Consider the following 21,715-nt stretch of genomic DNA (forward strand, 5'->3'; position numbering starts at 1 on the left):
ACGTCCAACACAGGGGCGGATCCGTGACGGACTTCTGGGGGGGACGGTGGGTTGTAATACTACTACTTAGAACTACTTTTAAAGAGCTCCAAACTCTGGGATGAGTTTTATTTATGTATAAAATATATTAAAAAAACTTTCCTCTTCTGGAGGGGGCGATTGCCCCGATTGCCTTTCCCCTGGATCCGCCACTGGTCCAACAACAGCCTCTTGTAGCTCATCAGATTTCTATATCGATCCTGGTCAACATCTAACGGACCCCTATTTTAGATCTCGATTTCATGGTTAAAGTGACTATTTGTTTGAAGTACATGATTTAACGTAGAAATACCAAGGTTAAGAAAATCATTTAAAAAAGTGATGATCCAATGAAATAATAATAAATAACACACACGTTCTGAGAAACTCAAATTTTCGACTAGAATCTGGTGCTCGCCGAACTACCTCGAAGTCCCTTGAAGATGGCAGCCGCCATGTAAACAGACAAAATAATTTCTCTGATAAGTGAACAGTAGTTTAGATTCACAGCCTATACTTAAACCATAAAATCTAATGCAGAATAGCCTTTTATAGGAAACAAATAAATAAATAAAACACTGAAAAGAAGGCGTTACCCATTCAGTAGTTGGTTGGATTAGAATTTACTGTCCCATTCAGCATCCAGGCTATATGATACATAAACCTACAGCTTAACGTGGGATGTGAATCATATGAGCTCCCACTGGGAATCGAGCCAGAGTATAATGCGACAAAGGCAAGTACGATAACCATTCAACCAATTGTGCAATAACGCGAAACTACAAATTTCCTAAGAGCAATTTGATTTAAAATAAAAGAGAATTTACAATACTTGGCAGCTTGTTGGAATTTTAAATTACGTTTTGTTTTTTTGTTTTTAATTTCTGTAATAGGCTGGGGACCGTGGTGGCTCAGTGGTAGAGCGTTCACTGGTGAATGGGGTCCCTGGTTAGGTCTCAGCTCGTGCCAACTGGACTTTGTGGTGAATAAACACCGTGTGTACGGGATTTCTAGGGGTTTCTCCATTTCCTCCCACTTTTTCATTCCACCACTTCATTTATTCTCATTAACGCCGAATCCTTCACACGGAATAAACGTAGGACGTAAAACTGAAAGATTTTGTTATTGTAGTAGGCTATTAAAAACGTCAAATTCTATAGCTTGAATAGTGTAAAAATTGAGTTCTACGTCCCACAATTATGCCGGCTAGGCTAAAGGAGCTTAAATAGCGTAATATAAGTTTGTTGTATTGTATTTTAGCACAATGTAATAATTAATTAATGAGGATATTTGTGCATTACTGCATTATTTGATATTATTAACACATAAATTTTAGTTTCTTTAGAGAAATACTGACGTGGTCGCTATCGCCATCGCCTTTGGTGCGAGCGGTCCTGCGCTCGATTCCCGGTGGGGTCACTTCGAAAAAGTGTAACAGTTTTTTCAGGCCAGCCATCTTGAGTGAGGATTTTCCTGGGACTCACACCAAATGAAAAGATGGCTCAGGCTTCTTCCTTCCTTCCCTTTCATCAGATAATGTCCCTCATATACGTGAAGGGCTACATGGCGTTAGATGCCGACAGTCCAGAAATCTAAAGCCTGTGACAAACATCTTGGCATTTCAGCTAAACAAATAAAACGCAAGCTCTGACGCGATGTTGCCGAGTGTTATGGGGTGTGGCTATGGCTAAGCAGACGAACTACAGCTCGATCAGATGGCAGAGTATAGCATAGGTGTCCAAACTCGCGAGCCCGACGCTCGTGAGCTCGGCACTCATGCTCAACCGGGCTCGGGCTCAATAATTGAGCGCGAGCCCGAGTGAGCCCGAGCTCCAATGAAATAAGTGAGCGCGAGCCCCAGTGAGCGCGAACCCAATCGAGAGAAGTGAGTGCGAGTCCGAGTGAGCGCGAACCCAGTTAACAGAAGTGATCGCGAGCCCGAGTGATCGCAAGCCCAGTTAAGAGAAATGAGCGCGAGTGCGAATGAGCGCGAGCCCAGTTCAGAGAAGTGATCGCGAGCCCGAGTGAGCGCGAGCCTAGTTAACAGAAATGATCGCGAGCCCAATTAAGAGAAATGAGCGCGAGTGCGAATGAGCGCGAGCCCAGTTGAGGGAAGTGAGCGCGAGCCCGAGTGAGTGCAAGCTCAGTTGAGAGAAGTGAACGTCAGCCCGAGCGAGCGCGAGTTAAATTCAGTGAGCCCGCGCTCACTTCACACTCACGTGGACTCATTTGCTTTAGAGTAAAAAAATAGGAAACTCATTCCATGTGCAGAATTGTAAAGGAAGAATGAAACAACTTTACAAAAAGAAAAAGCACATTCTTGAGGTCTGAGCTGTCATTTTTTTGTTCAGAGGACTTCAAACACCTTTCGATAGAGAACCGACTTTTTCATGGTTAATATGAGAGGATGGTATTTGTTTGAGGCAGGTATTTGTTTTTGTTGTTTTAGTAACAACTTCCATGACCCAATTTTTTTTGTGTGTGTGTGAGATCATAGAGTAAGGAAACTACTTGACCTTGCGAAGTAGGAAATTTATTTACTAGCAACTAATGAAGCTGTTCGTTCATAGAAAAGTCTCGCGAAATAATTATATATTATTTAATTGTAGCTTCTTTAAATCCCAATAAACAAATGCTCACCGATAGCAAACATAAGCTCCCTTGAGGGACTTATAATAAAATTCACCGAATATTGAAATTCAGGTGTTAGTTACTTCCTAAACAGAAAATAGAGGTACTATCTTATATAACTTATCTATCAGGTATAAAATAATAATAATAATAATAATAATAATAAGGACGTTGCGGAGTTGTGTTGTATTAAACGTGGGCAGACCTTGAGGAACGTGTAATAAAATGTCCTGGATATTAAAATCTAGCTTTTGACTACAATTACAAATAGGCCAAATAACTCGGTAGAAAGTTGAGCTACTAATGTCGTATAACAGTTATCAGAATAAAATAGGAATGTTGCAAGTTTACTATGTGAGAATCATAGGCGACAGTAAGCCTAATTTTGGCCCTGGAAATTTTCGAACCAAATTTTTCTTATAAGTCTGACAATACATAATAGAATTTGCTTGCTAACAGGACTGTTTTTATTTATTTATTTATTTATTTTACGAAATCATCCTACTCAGATATATGTATTTACGCCTTGCTTCTTAGTGCTGCCGTCGTGCTTACAGACCAACACTGAAACAAATATCTTTCTTATTTACTAACACTAAGCTTTTTTCTGGTTCATAAGTTGTTTTGATCTAAGTAAATAAGAAATAGATTCATTTGATGAGTATTGGTCTGCAAGTGTGATGACAGCCTTAAGACTTGAACTCTGCAACACTCTTTAATATTTTATTCTGATGTCTGATAACTCCTATATGACGTTAGTCATATAGCCTATTTTCTATTGAGGAACTAGGCCTACTAGTAGTCAAAGCCCAGATTTAAATATCAGGAGCATTTTATTTCAAATTCCTTAAAGTCCGCCCACGTTTAATACATTAAACTCTGCAACATCCTTATTATTTTATTTTTGTATCTGACAACTGATATATAGCATTAATAGCTCTATTTTCTACTGAATTAGGCCTACTGCTAGTCAAAGTCTAGATTTTAATACCTCTTTATACCCATCATACGTTTTTCTAAAGCGAAATGAAATATATATCAGATACTTTCAGCCATAGCGAAAAAAAAAAAGAAGAAGAAGAAGATACCCTTTCCCCAAAATCCTTTTCCGATATTTCTGTGCTGCAAAATTTCTTGCACCGAAAGTTTCAGCATAGGAGAGGGGGTTCGATTACTTTCTTTAGTTTGTCCAAATCCGTTTTCAATTTATATTTTACAGTGAAATCTATGTTGGCCACCATCGATTCCATCGAAAAGTGGCCAACTTAGACAGGTGGCCAACTTACAGAAAATAAGTGTGATTTGTGTATTTTTAGAATAGGATTTCTAGTATTACTTGATTGTAAAATTTTAACAAACAGTGGCACGACAGCTACTTATAAATAATGTATATAGAATAATCATAAAAATATACAGTACTAGAAAATATTACTATAGTATGCAAGAGCGCCGATTTCTCTGTAAATTTTTTTTTGGGGGGAGGGGACATTCAGATGCAGAAGGTATATATATGAAGATTTTAAGACAAATTGCACTCTAATTATACCAAATATTGTATACTCATAAACAAAGTAGGGGCCACATTAGCTTTGGGGGGCCCGGGCCCCCTCGGTCCCCCAGGATCGGCGCTCTTGATAGTATGTTTAATATATGTGTGTATATACCTGAACCTTTCTCTTCCTGAAAACTAGTCTGGTACATTGGATTATAAGGATTGAAAACACAATACCACAAACAACTACCATGAATACATACCATGAAATAGAAGTGTATGTACGCAGTTTATTGAAATTGATATTATAGCACACTGAGTTATTCAGATTGAAAACAAGAAAAGCTAAGTTATAAATTGAGAAATTCATATGCAATTTATATGATTTCTTTTCAGTTGTTACTGAATGGTGGTTCATTCTAGACATATTTGCTATATTCTTTTTGGCAGATATGCACATTCTAATATTGTAGTTAACTACCTCTTGTTAATGAGCTATAAGTGTTTCCCTCGGAGCAAAAGATGTTTTGAGAAAATCTTGAGGGAATTCATATCTCAAAACCTCCGCTACCTTTTGACATGCAGTCAGGTCCCAATAAATGACAATTGAGGTTAACTTGAGAATTTTCCGGAATTACTAAAGCTTCCCACTGATGAAAGGAGCCGATATAGCTAATGGTTTTACCAAAACAGACAGGGTAAACGAATACATACAACCATTTCCTGAATTCCTGTACGTGCTTTTTTTTTTATTCACATCTTCCTTCACCACCCTTTTATGAGGGTAGTGTTCTGGCCATTGACCTCCAAGAACAAATCGTGCGAATCTATGCTTCTTTATGTCCAGTCACAAATACAGAACATCTGCCTCTCATATGGGAATTCGAAAGAGTTCAGAAAAATAACAAAAATGTATTTTTCGTGGCCAAGATACGCAGGTAAATTAATCATTATCATCATAGGGTAAACATTGCTTCAGTGTGGCCAACTTCCAAGATAGACAGGTGGCCAACTTGTAGAGTAGTAAGTAATAAATGTCTTATGGGAAAATGCAGGTTCAAGACGAACTAGGCCAAGATAAGCAGGTGGCCAAGTTGACAGGTTTCACTGTAATACTCAAAATCTACTTCATATTAATATTCTAAGTTTAGTTTTCATTTTTGTCATATTTTCCGTTTGCCATTTTTCCATTGCTTGCTTACTGTATTTATTTTATTCAGGTTTATTTTCCTTTGCAATTAAATTAATTAACCTATAAATGTAGTTATCATTATTGTACCGGTATTCTTTATTGCATTAATTATCTTATAACACAATTATATTATTAGTGGTGAGCCAGGGGCGGATCCAGGACCGACTTCTGGGGGGGCGGTGGATTGTCATACTGCTACTTTTAAGGGCTCCAAACTTTGGTATGGGTTTTATTTATACACATAAAATAAGAAAGTTTCCTCTTCGGGGGGCGATCGCCCCGATCGCCCCCCCCCCTGGATCCGCCCCTGTGGTGAGCTTATGTCCGCTTTTGCATTAACATAGGTGAGCTTATGTCCGTAACATTTAAAGAGGGTTGCAAACGATATGCAGGAAAAATTATTCTCTCTTCCTGGCTTGTTTCTTCCCTACTTGACAAATGTTATATTGCTTTGCTTGGTGAATCCGTTTTCTTGAACATTCAGAAAATCAACTTAAACTATTGCTTTTGCAAAACTCTTCTTTCTTTTAATCCCTAAACGGAAACATGACGGCAGAAAGTTTCGGAAAGTGTTGCTATTTTCACTGCTAGTTTCTTATTTTATATGACCGCCCATATTGTTTCATACGGAAAGTACGTACACAGGGAACACTTACAGAAAGTATTATAATACATGCGTTTTCAGTTATACGTTTGCAGTACGTTTGCAGCCCAAAAACTACAGGATTTACAAATGTAACATATGATTTACGTACGCCACGTACACCTTTTTCTCAGTGTATGGTTTTGAAGTATGGTCTCGGATACATAGCTATTATCTGCAGAGCACAGAGCACGAGCTACGCGAGCGCAGTCGAGAGAAGAGAACGTGAGCCCAAGTGAGCGAGAGTCCGAGTGAGTGCGAGCTCAGTTGAGAGAAGTGAGCGCGAGCCCGAGTGAGTGCGAGATCAGATAAGGTCAGTGAGTGTGAGCGCGAGTGAGCGCGAGCCCAGTTAGGAGAAGTGATCGCGAGCGCTAGTGATCGCGAGTCCAGTTGAGACTGGCGAGCGCGAGCCCAGTTCAGAGACATGAGCGCGAGCCCAAGTGAATGCGAGCTCAGTTGAGAGAAGTGAGCGCGAGTGAGCCCAGTGGAAAATGGCCACCTCTGGAGGATAGACTTGGATGTGTACAAAATAAACGTGGCAATACCGATGGCCTCTCATTGCTAGCAGCATTTAAAGGGAACTTGAAGCGCCCCTTCAAAGGCTAAGATGCTTGTCACGCCGCAGAATTCCTTATCATGTAGCAAAATAAATGGATGGATTAAAGTTTACCGTTCCTTCAAGTACCACGTATATACGAGACGTGAACCTACAGCTTAACGTGGAATCTGAACATGAGATTCGATCGGAAATCGAACCAGATTCTTCCAAGCCCAAGTAGGGTACAATAACCATTTAACCACGGGGGAGCTCTCTTTGGAGAAATATGTAAACTATGTTTGCACGAATCCCTCTCTATTCTGCTTAACTTCAAAATCACAACAAAACACAGGAAACTAGCATTGTTATTGACCAGAAATATGTGCTTTTTAGTTTTTGAAAATATTTCTCTCTCTTTTGCCAGTAGTATTTTCACCTTGATCTATTGTTTATCACACAGTATACCTGTTGATCAAACTGAAATATTGTATTCCACAGAACATCCGGTGTTTATGAAAATAAACCATCTGACCACGAAAATATCCAACAAAACGAAACTGAAAAACAGTTTCAGCAACAGTAAACGGAAGTCACGCACACCGAGAAACACCATCGTATAAAACTGGAAACAAATCATAATCATATAGAAATCACATCGGGTCAAGTAAGGATATATTAGTTTACCAAAAAGGTAACAGATTCTTTGCTTAACAAGATGGAACCATTGGTGGAGTGTCAACATTGCGAAAACAAAATGGAGGATTCTTTACTGAAAGACCATCTCCGTGTTAAATGTTCAAAATATCCAATCAAGTGTTTGTTATGTTGTGTGGTAGTTGCAAGAGAAGATTTGAAAACGCATGAAGTGGCAATGCATTCTAAACGCATTATTCTATATGTAATTCTTGCGTTTTTTGTCATGTTGCTCATGAGCAGTTTCTTTATCTACATTGGCTTGGTTCGCACCAAGGACGAAATTCATCAACTTACCAACGTTGTGGAGAGCAGAACAAGGATACTGAAAGAATTGCAGAAAAACCTGCAAGAAATAAACACTGAAATTCTTTATATTTTACGCATTGAGAACGAAAGTTACAGTGTCCGTGAATTAAAACTCAAAATGGAGGAAATGAATAGCACGATAAGTGATTTAGAGATAAAACTTCTGTCAATAATGGACATTTAGTGCGAAACTTTGAGTGTTCAAAAAATAATTTAAGTTTTGATCAATAGTTATGTATAATGTGATGATATGTGCGTTTTTCCCATATTCTCCCACTTCCTTCAGTCCACCATTATCATTCTTTACATTATCATGTTTATGGTTCGGTGCATAATCGTAGAACGTTAAAAAAAAAAAGACGAAAAGACAGAAAAAGACATGTAGACTGAATACAAAATTTGTGCTAAGTGCTCAAAATGGAAAAGTTCTGTTTAATGTCAAAATGTGGCCTATGTGCCTAATACTGTTCAGTGAAAAACTGCCTATCTAGTATTCACTGTGGAAGTAGTTCAAATAATCCCCAGTAGAAGACACGTGCCTATATGTCCCATCAGTTCTGAAGTAACATCTCGGCTGTTTACTCAATCTTTTCGTATTGGCACTTAGCACGGATTTTATATTCAGTCTACATATGTGCTTTTAATATTTTTAATTGCAAGTCTTAGACACCCTTGCGACGGGCAACATATCAAGTGTCGAAACATAAACAAACTTTATGATTTTTCTTAGAAAGTTCTTTTACACTCCAGGCTTAATTAAAGGGCGTGACAAACATCTTGGCATTTGAAGGTGGTGCTCCAAGTTCCCTTTAAATGCTGCTAGCAAATGAGAGGCCAGCGGTATTGCCACGTTTATTTTGCACACATCCACGTCTGTCCCCTTCCACCTGATAGCGCTGTAGTTTATCTGCTTAGCCATAACCACACCCCTTTTCCACTTGGCAACGTCGCGCCAGAGCTTGCGTTTCATTCTTTTAGCTGAAATGCCAAGATGTTTGTCACAGGCTTTAATTCAAAGACAGTACAAGCTGGAAATATATTTTTAAAAAATATAAAATCCCGCATCCGGAAAATAAAAAATAAACATTTTCTATAACAACTCATAAAATGAGTTCCGCTACAACAGAAAATAATTTCTATTTAATGTATTGATCATTTCTGGATATTTACCGTTTTTTAAAGTTATTTCCATGTAAATGATACTTCGAAATCTGTGGATTGCATATGAAATTACGTGGCAATGAATATGTAATACATAACAACTGGAAATTTATAATTTAATAACTTAATAAACTTTTATCAGCACTAAATAAGTATTCTATATTAAAGATGTATCTACAGGCAGGGACCCTAACAAATGTTGGGAGGAGAGTATGAAAACAATATTTTAAAATGATTTCTTAATTTATTTGTGATTTTTCAAGTTTGAAATTCTGGACATCAACAAAATAATCATAACGTTTCTAGAGATTAAATTAAATAAAATCATAGTACAAGATATTTAAAAAAAAATTACAGACTCTCTCGTTTGGTGGTCAAAATAAAGTTTAGTGCATTGATAATAGGAGAATTTAGTGACTTCTGAATTGTTTCTTGGCCAATTCCATTAAAAAAAAAGAATGGAGTTGACAAATACTTATGACTTGGCAGAGACCTACATAATCTATGTGCGGTCCTACTACACGAAATTACCTTTCCTAGTTCCCCGAAATTACGTTCGTTACCTGACTAAAATGGCACTGTAAATAATTTTCATTTCTTTAAAATACATTTTCCTCATGGTACGATTTACATGCAATGTGTGAAATACCGCCGCATTGTTAGGGGAAGAGAAAATCCAACTTCATGCATAAAAGTTGCTAGTGGAAGAATATAAATGCAATTGAATCACCAGAATAACATTTAAAAAAAGTCAAAATTTAGTATCAAAAATACAAAGTAAATAGGAAAACTAAAATATAAAACAAGAGGAAACTCGATAAAATAGAGAACTCTTTAAAAAAATGTATTATTTGTTTAACGCAGACGTTAGACACGACCAAACTTTTCAATCATGTGAGGTTTTCCGGTAGTAACTAAAGGAGAAAACTAAACTTGGAATATCTTATAAGTTGTATTTGTTTTTAACCGACTTTTTTTTTATTTAAATGAGGTTCTATGTGTCTATGGTAACGCATAACCTCAACATGGTTCCACCTATTTTGATTATTCTTTTTTGTTTGAAAGAGCAGACTTTTCCTGAGGTTCATTACGATGTAGTGGTATAGTCTTTGGAGCTAGACCCTGAAACACATTAACAAGTGTAATATGAAAAGCGTAATTCATCGACTTTAATATGCGTATGATCATGCATAACTTCAACGTAGGTGCACCGATTTTGATTATTTATTTCTTGGTGGGGCAATAAAAAAGCATTCTCCCCTGGTGATCACACATAAATTTCATAAAGATCTAAATATAGTCTTCGGAGCTATATCATAAAACTCCTCAATGGCTGACAGTGTTCATATCGTAATTATATGATCACGAACTTTGAAAAGTGAACTTTTTTTTGTGCTTCGTGATTCTTTTCTCTTCTTTTTTTCTTTGCCGTATTGGCGGTTTTTCTATAAAAGTATCCAAGAAAGTTCTGTCACTTTTCCTGGAGATCTGTGTTCAATTGGCCTTCAAACTGTGAGTTGAATGCGAATTGAGATAACGCGAAGGTCAGTTGTTGTTGGGGATATATCTAACATACTATAAGTGAAAAAGTTTGTAAACAGAACGCTGCAGCCTAGCTGTTGCGCACCTAATCCTACATTTCCCCACTCCCTTCTCCGCGACGATGATGTTTTGCAGTGTTGCAATCTGGAGGGAGCGGAATGGTCTGAGGATTTTCTACGACATTTGAGTATAAATGCTGTATATTGACTGCACTAAATTTTTAATGCATTTTAATATTTTCTCTTTGAATATTAAATGAATTAAGTATGATTAGGGGTACTCCTTACCAACGTAATATATGAATTAAAAGGTGGAAAAGTTCGCAATGAATCTTAATGAAAAATAAATAAATAAATGATAACAGAAATCACCTTTTAAATGTTTTCCGTTTCTCCTTCAGTTTCACTCTCCCACTCATCTGAGTCTGTATCGGCCGATGAATCTGAGTCTGAATCGGTTTCACCAAATCTAGTATCAGTTCATCTACACACTCATCCATAAGTCCGTCTCTTTCAAAGTAAGAGTCTTCAATTTTTTTCACGTGTTCACAACATTTTACCCATTTCTGTGGTGAATATTCATTAAATAACTTTCCCAGTAATTCTTTCTTTGCATCAATCGAATCGGAAATGCATTGCCTTGCTTTGCTCCTGATTCCATCCCCCCTCCACACACACACAAGTTCAATAGGATTTAAGTCTGCGTGGTAAGGTGGAAGTCTTATTATAGTGTGCCCCGCGTTTATAAATTTCTTGGCAATCGCGTATTGTTTCACATAAGGTACAGTTTGAATTCTTAAGAAAAGTTGTCTTTTGTTCATTCTCCACAATGTATTTACTCTATTCTCTGCTTCAATTTCGGTTTCGTTTATAGGTTTGTCTGTCGTTGATAGCCACTGTATCATGTCGCTTTTAAGTGAAGACATAGATAGTCTTTTATTGATTTGAACATTGTAATAACTGGCATTATCAACGACAACAACGCTGTTTTCGGGAAGATTAGGAAGTAGTTTTTCATCGATCCATTTTGAAAAATTTCTACTGTTCATGTCATCATGATAATCTCCACTTTTTTTTACTTAGATTTGAACATTAATAGAGCATTATCAACAAACCCAAATTCCCCTCCTGCATGGGCAATAATAAGACGTGGCCCTTTTCCAACAGTTTCTGTTACACCTATTTCATTCTTACTTTGCCAACACGCCGGTACTGAATGTGATGCGTGAATGTAGGTTTCATCTCAGGCCGGGCCTGTGAATTAATAATGTGAGGCCCGACTCGAGTTAGAAATATGTTTTAGCATTTAGGCTCGACCCAAGGGCGCTGATTTCTCTGTAAAGTTGGGGAGGGGGGCATTCAGATGCAGAAGGTATATACATGAGGATTTTAAGACAAATTGCATTCAAATTATGCCAAATAATGTATATTCATAAATACAATAGGGGGCCCACATGTCCTTTGGGGCCTTGAACGTATAACTAGGGTGATAATTAAATCAAATATTTTAATTGTAACTATGCCAAATATTTTGATCCGCACTTCTGGAAGAGGAATTAGCTGAAATAAAAGAAATCGTTGAACAAAGTTTTCTCTATTAGTCATCAGTTGTTATAGTTTTTTTTTTTTTTTTTTTTTGCACAAGTTGTATCTTCGGCCTTGGAAGTTGAATAATTATTCATTCTTACTCAGAAGGACGGGGGGCGCAAAATGTTAAACATTATAACACTTGAGACATAGTTTGTACTAACAATAGATTGATAGCAGCTTATTTGTTGTCTTATATTGACAAAAATACTTTTGTCAACTCGTCTCATTGAAGTAAGACAGAAATATTTCCCTTTCACAAAGATGCGCCCCCCGTTCTGTCTTCGCCCCTGGTTCAGTGTCGTAATGTTCTAGTAGGCTCGGCTGTCAGTTCAGTCTTTAATGTGGAATCCAGAAAATTAAGCCATTCGCCTTTTGGTTTCTCTTCGTCATAAAGCTTAATAACGAACATACGCAAATATACTACCGTGGAATACTAAGAGCTATCACCGGAACGCATTTTCAAAAGCGGGATTAAATGAAATGGACCACTGATATGAGAATTACGAGTCGATACTGTAACGCTACACGGTAATATTTGTCATTTATTTAGCAGGTGATATTTGTTGTAGCATAAGTTTGCTGAGTTAGTATCACTGGTATTTTCAAGGCCAGATCAGCGGATGGAAGAGTAGTGGGGAGGGTGGTGGAATACGAAGTGCTCCGCAGCGATCTGCGCATCTTGGTTTGAAACTTGTCGAGTTATACCTGATTGTGGCAGTTCAGTTACATCGTGAACTTGCCTAAGGACAGAGTGAACATGGGACCTCCACAGAGCGTCCTAAGGGCGTGTATGCTGTACGAGTTCAAACTATGGTCAAACGCCGTTGCAGCGGGGTGAAAGATATTCCAGGCCTTTGGTGAGGGTGTCGTGACTACGCGGACAGTGCAGCGGTGGTTGAACAAGTTTATGAACGATAACGGAACACTCGAATAAGCACCACGTGCCGGAAGACCAACACATCCGAAATGAAGATCTTCAGGCAGCAATTGAGGCGAACAGTGGCCAGACCAGGCCCGGCGCTAAAAGTTTTGCCGCCCTGGGTGGTGGCACGGCTCGACCCCCTTCGCGTTGGCTCTGGGCCAGACATGTGAGGAACTGGGACTACAATTCAGTGTGAATAGAGAAACCTTTCGGCAGCACCTCCATCAACTTGGGAAACATTATAAGTTGGGTCGATGAGTCCCACATGATTTTACTCCGGGCAAGAAGGGAAAGCAAGCAGGCACCTGTGTTTCTTTGCTGTCTCGTCTGAGGAAGGAGCCATTTCTGGACAGGGTGTTGGCATGTGATAATAAGTGGGTCCTCCATGGCGCCGTCATCATTGGTTAGCATCCCATGAACCGGTTCCAAAACAGCCGAAACCAGCACTGCACCAGAAGGTTCTCCTGTGTTTGGTGGACTACTCGAGGCATTGTGTATTGGAAACTGCTACCTGCTGGTCAGAGCATCAATGCAACTATGTACTGTCAGCAGTTGAGCCGTGTTCAAGAAAAATTCAAAAACTCAAAACTCTGGAGCCAGCACTTCTGAATCGCAAAGGGGCCCTTCTGTTACAGGACAATGCTAACTCCCATGCTATGATGACCCGGGACACCATTCTACCTCTTGAATGGGAAACACTATTCCATCCGCCACACTCTTCGGACACTGCACCGTCCTATTATCAGCTGTTCCATCCCTTGGACAATCACCTTACAGGACGTCACTTCAAATCCCTAGTAGAGGTGCAAAATGCACTTGATAACTTTTCGCTTCACGACCCACCAAGTTCTACTGCGATGGAATCGATGGCCTTCCAGAACGTTGGCAGAAGGTCGTCGAAGCTGATGGGGACTATTTTTGGTCTTCCAGGTACGTCTTAGGTGACATATCTATGTTCGAAGGTGGTGGGTGAAAAAGTGACAGAACTTTTTTTGTTACCTTTATAAAAGTTGAAAATATACTTTTGAAGTTAAAAGAAAGAATATTAACTGACTTCAACAAAACCGGAAAAAAAAAACTAGAAAATAATAAAAGCGCTAAAAAGCACAAAATAAGCCTAATAAGAAGAGTTTAGAAGCTGATAATAATTTATTACCATCATCTATTTTTTTTAAAAATAGAAGTCTACGCCAAATCAAACAAATTAATGGCTCGTAAAATTACCATTCAAGGTAATTTTATATTGGGTATTAATTTGTTTCAATTTTTTGAACAGATGATGGTAATGAATTATTTTCAGCTTCTAAGCGCTCATTATTAGACATTATTTTCTGCTTGTTAGCCCTTTTATTATTTTCTACTTTTTATTGCTTCTGTTGAAGTCTGTTATAAGTTTTTTTATTCTTGTATTGAAATTTGAAATAAGAAATTTGATAAAATACGTATAGTTGTTACACAGGATTAAACATTAGAAACCAAGTTTTCGATGCCGCGATAGTTTAGCGATAGAGAGCTAACTTCTCGTGTGCAAGGCCCCTGGTTCGATCCCAGCTGCTACCACGAAGTGGGCTTTGCGGTGGACAAACATCGTGTGTTCAAGAACTTCTCGTTTCCTCCCACTTTCTTCGTTCCATTACTTTGCTCATTATCGCCACCGTTTTTCCTTTAGCTTCGGTGCATAAATGTAGAACGTTGAACTAAAAAAAATCACTTCATTACTAAGTCCCCATTGTCGTTATTCATTTGATAATATTTCCTCATTCAATTGTTTTTCACATATGATAAAAATAGTCTTTACATCAGTGATGGATTCAGACTTGTGTTGTACCCACATTAATAGGCAAGGGGGCCGATTTCTCTGTAAATTTGGGGGGGGGGGAGCATTCAGATGCAGAAGATACATATGTAAGGATTTTAACACAAATTGCATTCAAATTATGCCAAATATTGTATATTCATAAATACAATAGGGGGGCCCACATGAGCTTTGGGGGGCCCGGGCTCCCCCAGGATCGGCGCCCTTGTTAAGAGGGCAATATTTTTCCGTATATTCCGTATTCCGCAGACAGCGGAATGAGAGCGAAAGCGTCTTTCCTTCTTCGTGCAACAGCCCTTTCTCAGCTTTGGGGCCTTTAATGATTTTTCACGCTGAAGCTATTATTTAAGTTCTGGTGGGAGGTACTTCCATGCTCAAAAATAATGTGCGTATACTGTAACTCACGATTTTTCGCATTTATTCCATTTTCCTTACATTTATGGATAAAATTCTGTTATTAGTAAGTGGAGATAATAGAAAACAATCCATCTAAGGAGGTATTTCCAAAAAATATAATAATAAAAATATATGCAAAAAACAAAATTATGTTCGGTTTTGTGTATACTGGGATTAATGCTTTCGAGGGATTTTTGCAGTAGCAGAGCACGATTGCGGAGGGAATTTCAGAACTTCCAGTTGGACCAAGAAACTGGAAAGTAGAGTAAAATATTGTATTTATTGTTTTAAATCTAGTGTCTAGAGTGTCTACCAAATATAAATTAGCTTCTGTAACCAAGATGCTGTACGGAAATATAGAAACAAACAGGAAAACTCTTGTCTTGAGGTTAGAAGTGACAGTGAGAACACCAGGCAACATAGAGAGGGTTCGAGAAGCATTAATTACAAGTCCAAGGTGTTCAGCTCGTCGGCATGCTGTGTCACTCAGCATGTCAGATAGGAGTGTGCGGTGAATATTACTCCAGGACCTACACTTCCACCCATTCAAAATTCAGATGATTTACAAGTTGCTCCCTGAGAATTTTCATGCTTGCGTACAATTCTGCAAAACTGTTGCAAATGATTAATGAGAACCCAAACTTTCTACAGATGTTAATCGTGTCCGACGAGGCTCATTTTCACATTGATGTGTGTGTAAATAAACAGAATTTCCGTTACTGGGCACCCAGAAATCCAAGGTTGTTGCATGAAGTGCCCCTTCATAGCCCTAAAGTAACAGTATGGTGTGGTGTTTATTTTGATGGGATTATTGGACTATACTTTTTCAACGACGAGGATGGTAACACTAACTGTCACGTGTGCTCGATATGTGGACATACTCGAAAACTTTTTACTCCCAGAACTGCGACGGCGTCGCCTTAGACAGATGTGCTTCCAACAAGACGGGGCCACGTCACACACAGCAATTGCATCGATCAACATTCTTGGGAGGATGTTTCCAGGATGGGTTGTCTCTCGTCGCGGCCATGTTCCTTGGCCTGCACGCTCGCCCGACCTATCGACATGTGACTTCTTCCTATGGGGTTACTAGAAGCAACATGTGTATGCAACAAAACCTGCAACATTACAGGATTTGCGTGAATCCATTCAATATGCAATCCACCAAACCTCGCTGGACATGGTTCAACGAGCTGTGAGTGCTGTGAGGCGAGGTGCAGAGATTTGTTTGAATAACCATGGTGCACACCTCACTGAGATAATTTTCAAAACATAGTTACCATATGTAATGCTTTTGTATGTACATTCTGTACATGTAAAACTTTTGTTCATAAAAGGTCATTAAAATATTTAATTTGCAAAATAAACATCGTCTATTTCTGCCGCACTCTATATATGCATATGTTTTGTAATTTCTCGCAATAAAACTGTTTAAAAAAGAGGTAGGTAGAGTGGCGAACTAGTAGTTCTTATACTATTTTCACACCAGATCGAATCCCATCCCATGCCATCTTTTTATTTTTTATAAAACATTATAGGAAGTGTATAATTGTCCTGTTAATAAGAAATAAAACAATATAAGGGAATAACTTATTGATAGTGTCCTTTAATCGACGTATTTATTCAGGATTAGAGCACTGTTGGTAACAGCGATTGTTTTCAGTTTATGGTATTGTATGCTTAGTTTTCCCCTCCCCGTGTTTGCGCAGCAGACGAACTTCAACTCACTTCGGGTGTGTGTGAATCAAGAACAGAGAAAACCATACGCGACCTGCAGCCTTACAGTTACAGTGAATAAAGTAGAATAGCTTGTTATCATGAAAAAAAAAAAAAGAAAGAAAAAGGCTGATAAATTATTATTCTAGTGTTTGTGTGTGTTTCTTTTTAGAGTATTGACTTATCTCTTTTTTTTCATATCCACAAGTGCAAGAAATGCAATCGTAAGTTTGTGTAAGGAATAAAGATTGCTTTCTTTGACCAAAAACTAAATTATACAAAACTTTGTGTGCGGAAAAAGAATGCTTCCAAAAGAGTATGAATATGAACGATAATCATACTATTCTTCTAAATTATACAGTAGCGCGAACTACTGATATTGGAATGATAAAACTAACGGGTATAAGATTTTTTTTTCCTAGCATGAAAACACATTAAACGTCTCATTAAATTTTAGGGATTACAAATTGTCGCCTTACTTGTCGGTAAGGCCTATTCGTTTTCACATTCGAGCAACGAAAGAAGAAATTGTGATGATAATGGTAAAAATTGAATTCGAGATTTCAATGAATTCAAGTTGCATGGCCCGTATATATTGAAAAATGATTTTTCGATGTCTGTCCATCTGTTCGTCTGTCGGTTCGTCACGGTTTTACATGCACTCAAATAGAGGCCATACTGTTGGATGTATCTGGACCGAATTTTAGACATGAGGTTTTCATAACATTCTATTGTTTCGAATTTTCCTCCGACACCTAAACATAAGAGTAGTTTACTGAAGAATGAAAATTTAAAATAATTAAATTTTCTCGTAAACAATTGTAACGATTTTGTTTATTTTTAAAATGTATATTGTATTAACTCTCCACCGTAGTATGAAGCATTGCTCTGAAAAAATACATAAGGTGTAATTTACCGTATGGGATGCATTTTTTCGAACAATTTTTTCAATCACATTTCATAAATAAACGTATCATTAATAACCTAACAATATGACATGACTCGTTTGTCATGTGAACATTCAGAAGAGGTAGTTTACTCTTAGAGTGAGCTTTTCCCCGACGATTTTCTCATTAACTCCTCAGGCAATTTTGTTCATATTTCGTAAAGAAATGTTTCATTAATATCCTAATATACTGCACAACTCATTTGTCTTGAAAACATCCAGGAGTGGTTTTCTGAAGGAATGATTTTTTGGAAAATTTTCTTAGATATCGGATGTTTAGAAATTAAAAACCTGGAAAATAGGCAAGCAAATAGGAACTTAAAATTTAAAAATAGTCACTAAAATGTAACTCGAAGTAATGGAGATAAATACTGAATACAATTAAAAAAAGAAATTCGTTATAGAAAATGTTCGAAGAATATACAAACGTACCTGTTTGTTAATATCTTCTTTTACTGTATATATAAAAACGAACTGGCATGTATTCCATATATATTTGGTAATACAATTTATACAGAACTTTATCAGTACACATAGCAGTCCAAAGTTTTATGCCATCTTATCACTACAAACAACACTTATATTTCTCGGAAGAGGGAGTTTCCCAATAAAGTTTTATTTTGAAGAAAATGCATAGAATAGGTAATATTAGGTAATTATGCATAGCATAATTCGTTTGTTCTGAAAAAGTCCACAATGATAGTTCATTCTTGGAAGTGACATTTTCAACGATTGTCAGAAATTACTCAGACGCTTTTGAATCCCTGAATAAGCCCCCGTTTAATTGGAAAGACCCGCGTTAAGACTCCGTTCAGTTTAATTTGGGCAGGACGCTGGGAGTATAACGTCTTAAGCATATTTAAATATACTGGCCCGAAATGAAGCCTCTCAAGAACTGTGAATAAGTACTGATGGCTTAGTTTATCGAAGGCCTGAGAAAAAAGGCCTACCAATTTAATTATATGAGAAGCCGAGTCCAGTGGAACGTTGTAAGTACCTTCTGCATCTACATATGTCACTTTATTGTCAAATTTATTAATGATCTGTTCACACAGCTGTTGAGTAATTAATTTGATATATAAAAGTTTACGAGGAAAGTCTAGTTCGATACTTAAAACAGCATCTTGTGCAAGTTCAAAAGTAATTCATATCCACTCGTGGGGCGAAATCGAATTGGGGACTTTGGAAACACTTTGAAAACTAATGCGAAGAGTGTTAAGCCTAATATTGGCCATCGTATTCTTGTACTGCACTTAACAAAAAGGGGAGAAATCACCCAAATCAAGTGGTAAGCTCACGCCACTTGTCCAAAAACCTGGAAACCACAGCAAAATCTCGCATTAAAAAAAAAAAAAAATACTATCACCACTGGCAGAATCAGCATCAAAGCGCGAGCAACACAGGACGTGTTGCCTCTATGAAAACTCAGGCGCAACTGACCCGACTACGGAGACTACGTTTCGTTTGCTTTCTTTTTAACAAACAAATGCTCATAGCCATGGTGCGTATCACTTCCAACTTCAAGACAAGATTTTTCTGTTTATTTCTAATTTTCGTACGACATCTTGGTTACAGAGGCTAATTTATATTTAGCAGACAATCCAGACACTAGGTTTAAACCAATAAATGCAATATTTTACTCCACTTTTCAGTTTCTTGATCCAAATGGAAGTTCTGAAATTCCCACTGTAATTATGCTGTGCTACTGCAAAAATTGCGAAAGCATGAGTGCCAGTATCCACGAAACCAAGCATAATTTTTTTTTGCTTATATTTTTATTATTTTATTATACTACTTGGAAATATCTCCTTAGATGGATTGCTTTCTATTATCTTCACTTACTAACAGAATTTTACCCATAAACGTAAGGAAAATTGAATAAATGTGAAAATTCGTGAGTTACAGTATACGCGTAACTCTTTTTGTTTTTGAGCATGGGGTACAAATATTACAGGGAAAACCAACGAATTACACAATCATATATTCAGCATATGTCTTATATACAGAATTATTGAACTTAATTTTATACAGAGTGGCAGGTAACTCCACCGACAAACTTTGGGAGGTGATTTTTTATATGAAATGAAAGAAAAAAAGTTCTAATAAACATGGGACGAAAAACGTCTCCTTTCAGAGTTATGAATCGCCGAAAATTCGAACATTCACGTTTCGAAACGCTCTGCCTTAGAAACTACAGGACCGATCCCAAGCGGTTTAAGGAATTACAAAGGAACTATCGATCATTTCTTTTCAGCATCAAGACATAGACCCAATTTTTAAATATAGAAAGTGAATCGCAAGTGCTCATACCGGGAATTAAACCCCTGGACTCCATACTGAAGATGTACTTCTGAATCATACATCTACGAGATACCAAAATATAGTTCCTCAAATCTACCGGAGGCCAAATTTAGTGAACCGCCTTGAGTTTTACCCGCCTTAATTCACAATAATTGTGACCTTCGGAGTCGTAGAAACAAAACAAATTTATATTTATGTAGCCAATTTCCTTCTAAAGTTTGCAATTTTGTATTTCGACACTTTGCTATTTTTTTCTTATTATTGTTTAATTATTATTTACTTGAATTACAAGTGTAACACACACTTCTCTGTGTCTAAACATGCATGCTTTCACAGTAACATTTCAGATTAAATCAGCTTAAAATGTACTCCAAGAACATGAATTTGTTCTTTAAATACTTTTTTAAAAAAGTTACACCCATGCTTTAGGTGTTAAATTCCGAAATCCTACTGTGTAGTAAGAAAGTATTTTTTTATAATAATTTATATATGAATATCGAAAAACAAACACAATCCTTGGTTAAAAATCTATAGAGTGTGTTCTCTCGAACTTAAAACAACGTGACTTATTATTTCTCCGCGAGAAGCAGAACAAAAAATTCCTCCTTCGAGTACCTTCCACGCAGTGAGCTACAGAGCTCAGACTGAGCCTTCGTCCTATTCCTTTCTCCCCATCTGCAGCAAAAAAGTAAGAATAGAAAAGGTTATCAGTCACGAAATATGTAATTACAGTGTACGTAAGGCCAAGCATTCTACAGCAACGTGGTAATATCAAGCTTTGTAACTTGCGTTACGTTGTCATTTCTCATAGACATCAATCAGGAATGCAAACTGCACATTAAAATACATTTTACCACGTCTTTCCTCGTTTGTATACAGGAATAAATGTTTATAATTGTTTCTTCTTAAAATATTTTTCTTCGTATTAATTAGGAAGGCACGTGAGTTTAAGACTACATTATACAGCCGCCCCTGCTCTATAAATAAAAAGTGCCTTGCCTATCTTCGCTATGTATACCGAAGGGACACAATAAAATTTAATGCATGGATTACGGTACGATTCGTGGAACTGCCTTCCGAACACACAGTTTGGGAAAATAAACATCAGAACTGCACCAGCAATGTTACCAAACTCTGCAGATATGGTGAATAAGCGATAAAAAAAAGGACTTAAAAAACTAACATGAACGGTAACGATTATTATAATTAAACAGTAACAATAACAACAGCAAAAATAGTAAACAATAACAACAAAAGTAATCAAAGCGAAACTTAACGGCAGTCCTACAACACTGTTCCCCCACCAATATGGCGGCCGCGTGACGACTACCTAATATGCTTGAAGAATATTAGCTAGTCATGAATTAAGATTAAAAAATTCATTCTGGTGTCAAATTAAAGATAATAAATGCCGAAAATAACCTGAGTTAGTATAAATCTTATACAGTTGTGCTATCTTTAAAAATGTGACTGTTATCTACAGCTCTTTTTGTTTCATTATATTTGTCTTATGGCGGATAACTATGAAACTACTGGATACAGAAAATCGTCTCGAAGTAAACGTTACCGAAGAGAATCTTACATTTTTAACAATACTAATATTACTTCACTGTCTTTAAAACTGGCGGAACTAACTCATTTTATGTAGAACAAAATATCGAAGTTTGTGACCTTTGATTGCGACGAAGCCTATTTTACTTTTTATTATTCCTATTTTTAAAAGGAATGGATTTTATGATTGATCGAAATGAAAACAATTGCGAAACATTAAAGTTATACAGTATATTATCATTCTTTGAACATGTCTATT

The sequence above is a fragment of the Thermobia domestica genome, chromosome 5 (assembly GCF_964235325.1).
Source record: "Thermobia domestica chromosome 5, izTheDome1.hap1.1, whole genome shotgun sequence".
NCBI classification, from domain to species: domain Eukaryota; kingdom Metazoa; phylum Arthropoda; class Insecta; order Zygentoma; family Lepismatidae; genus Thermobia; species Thermobia domestica.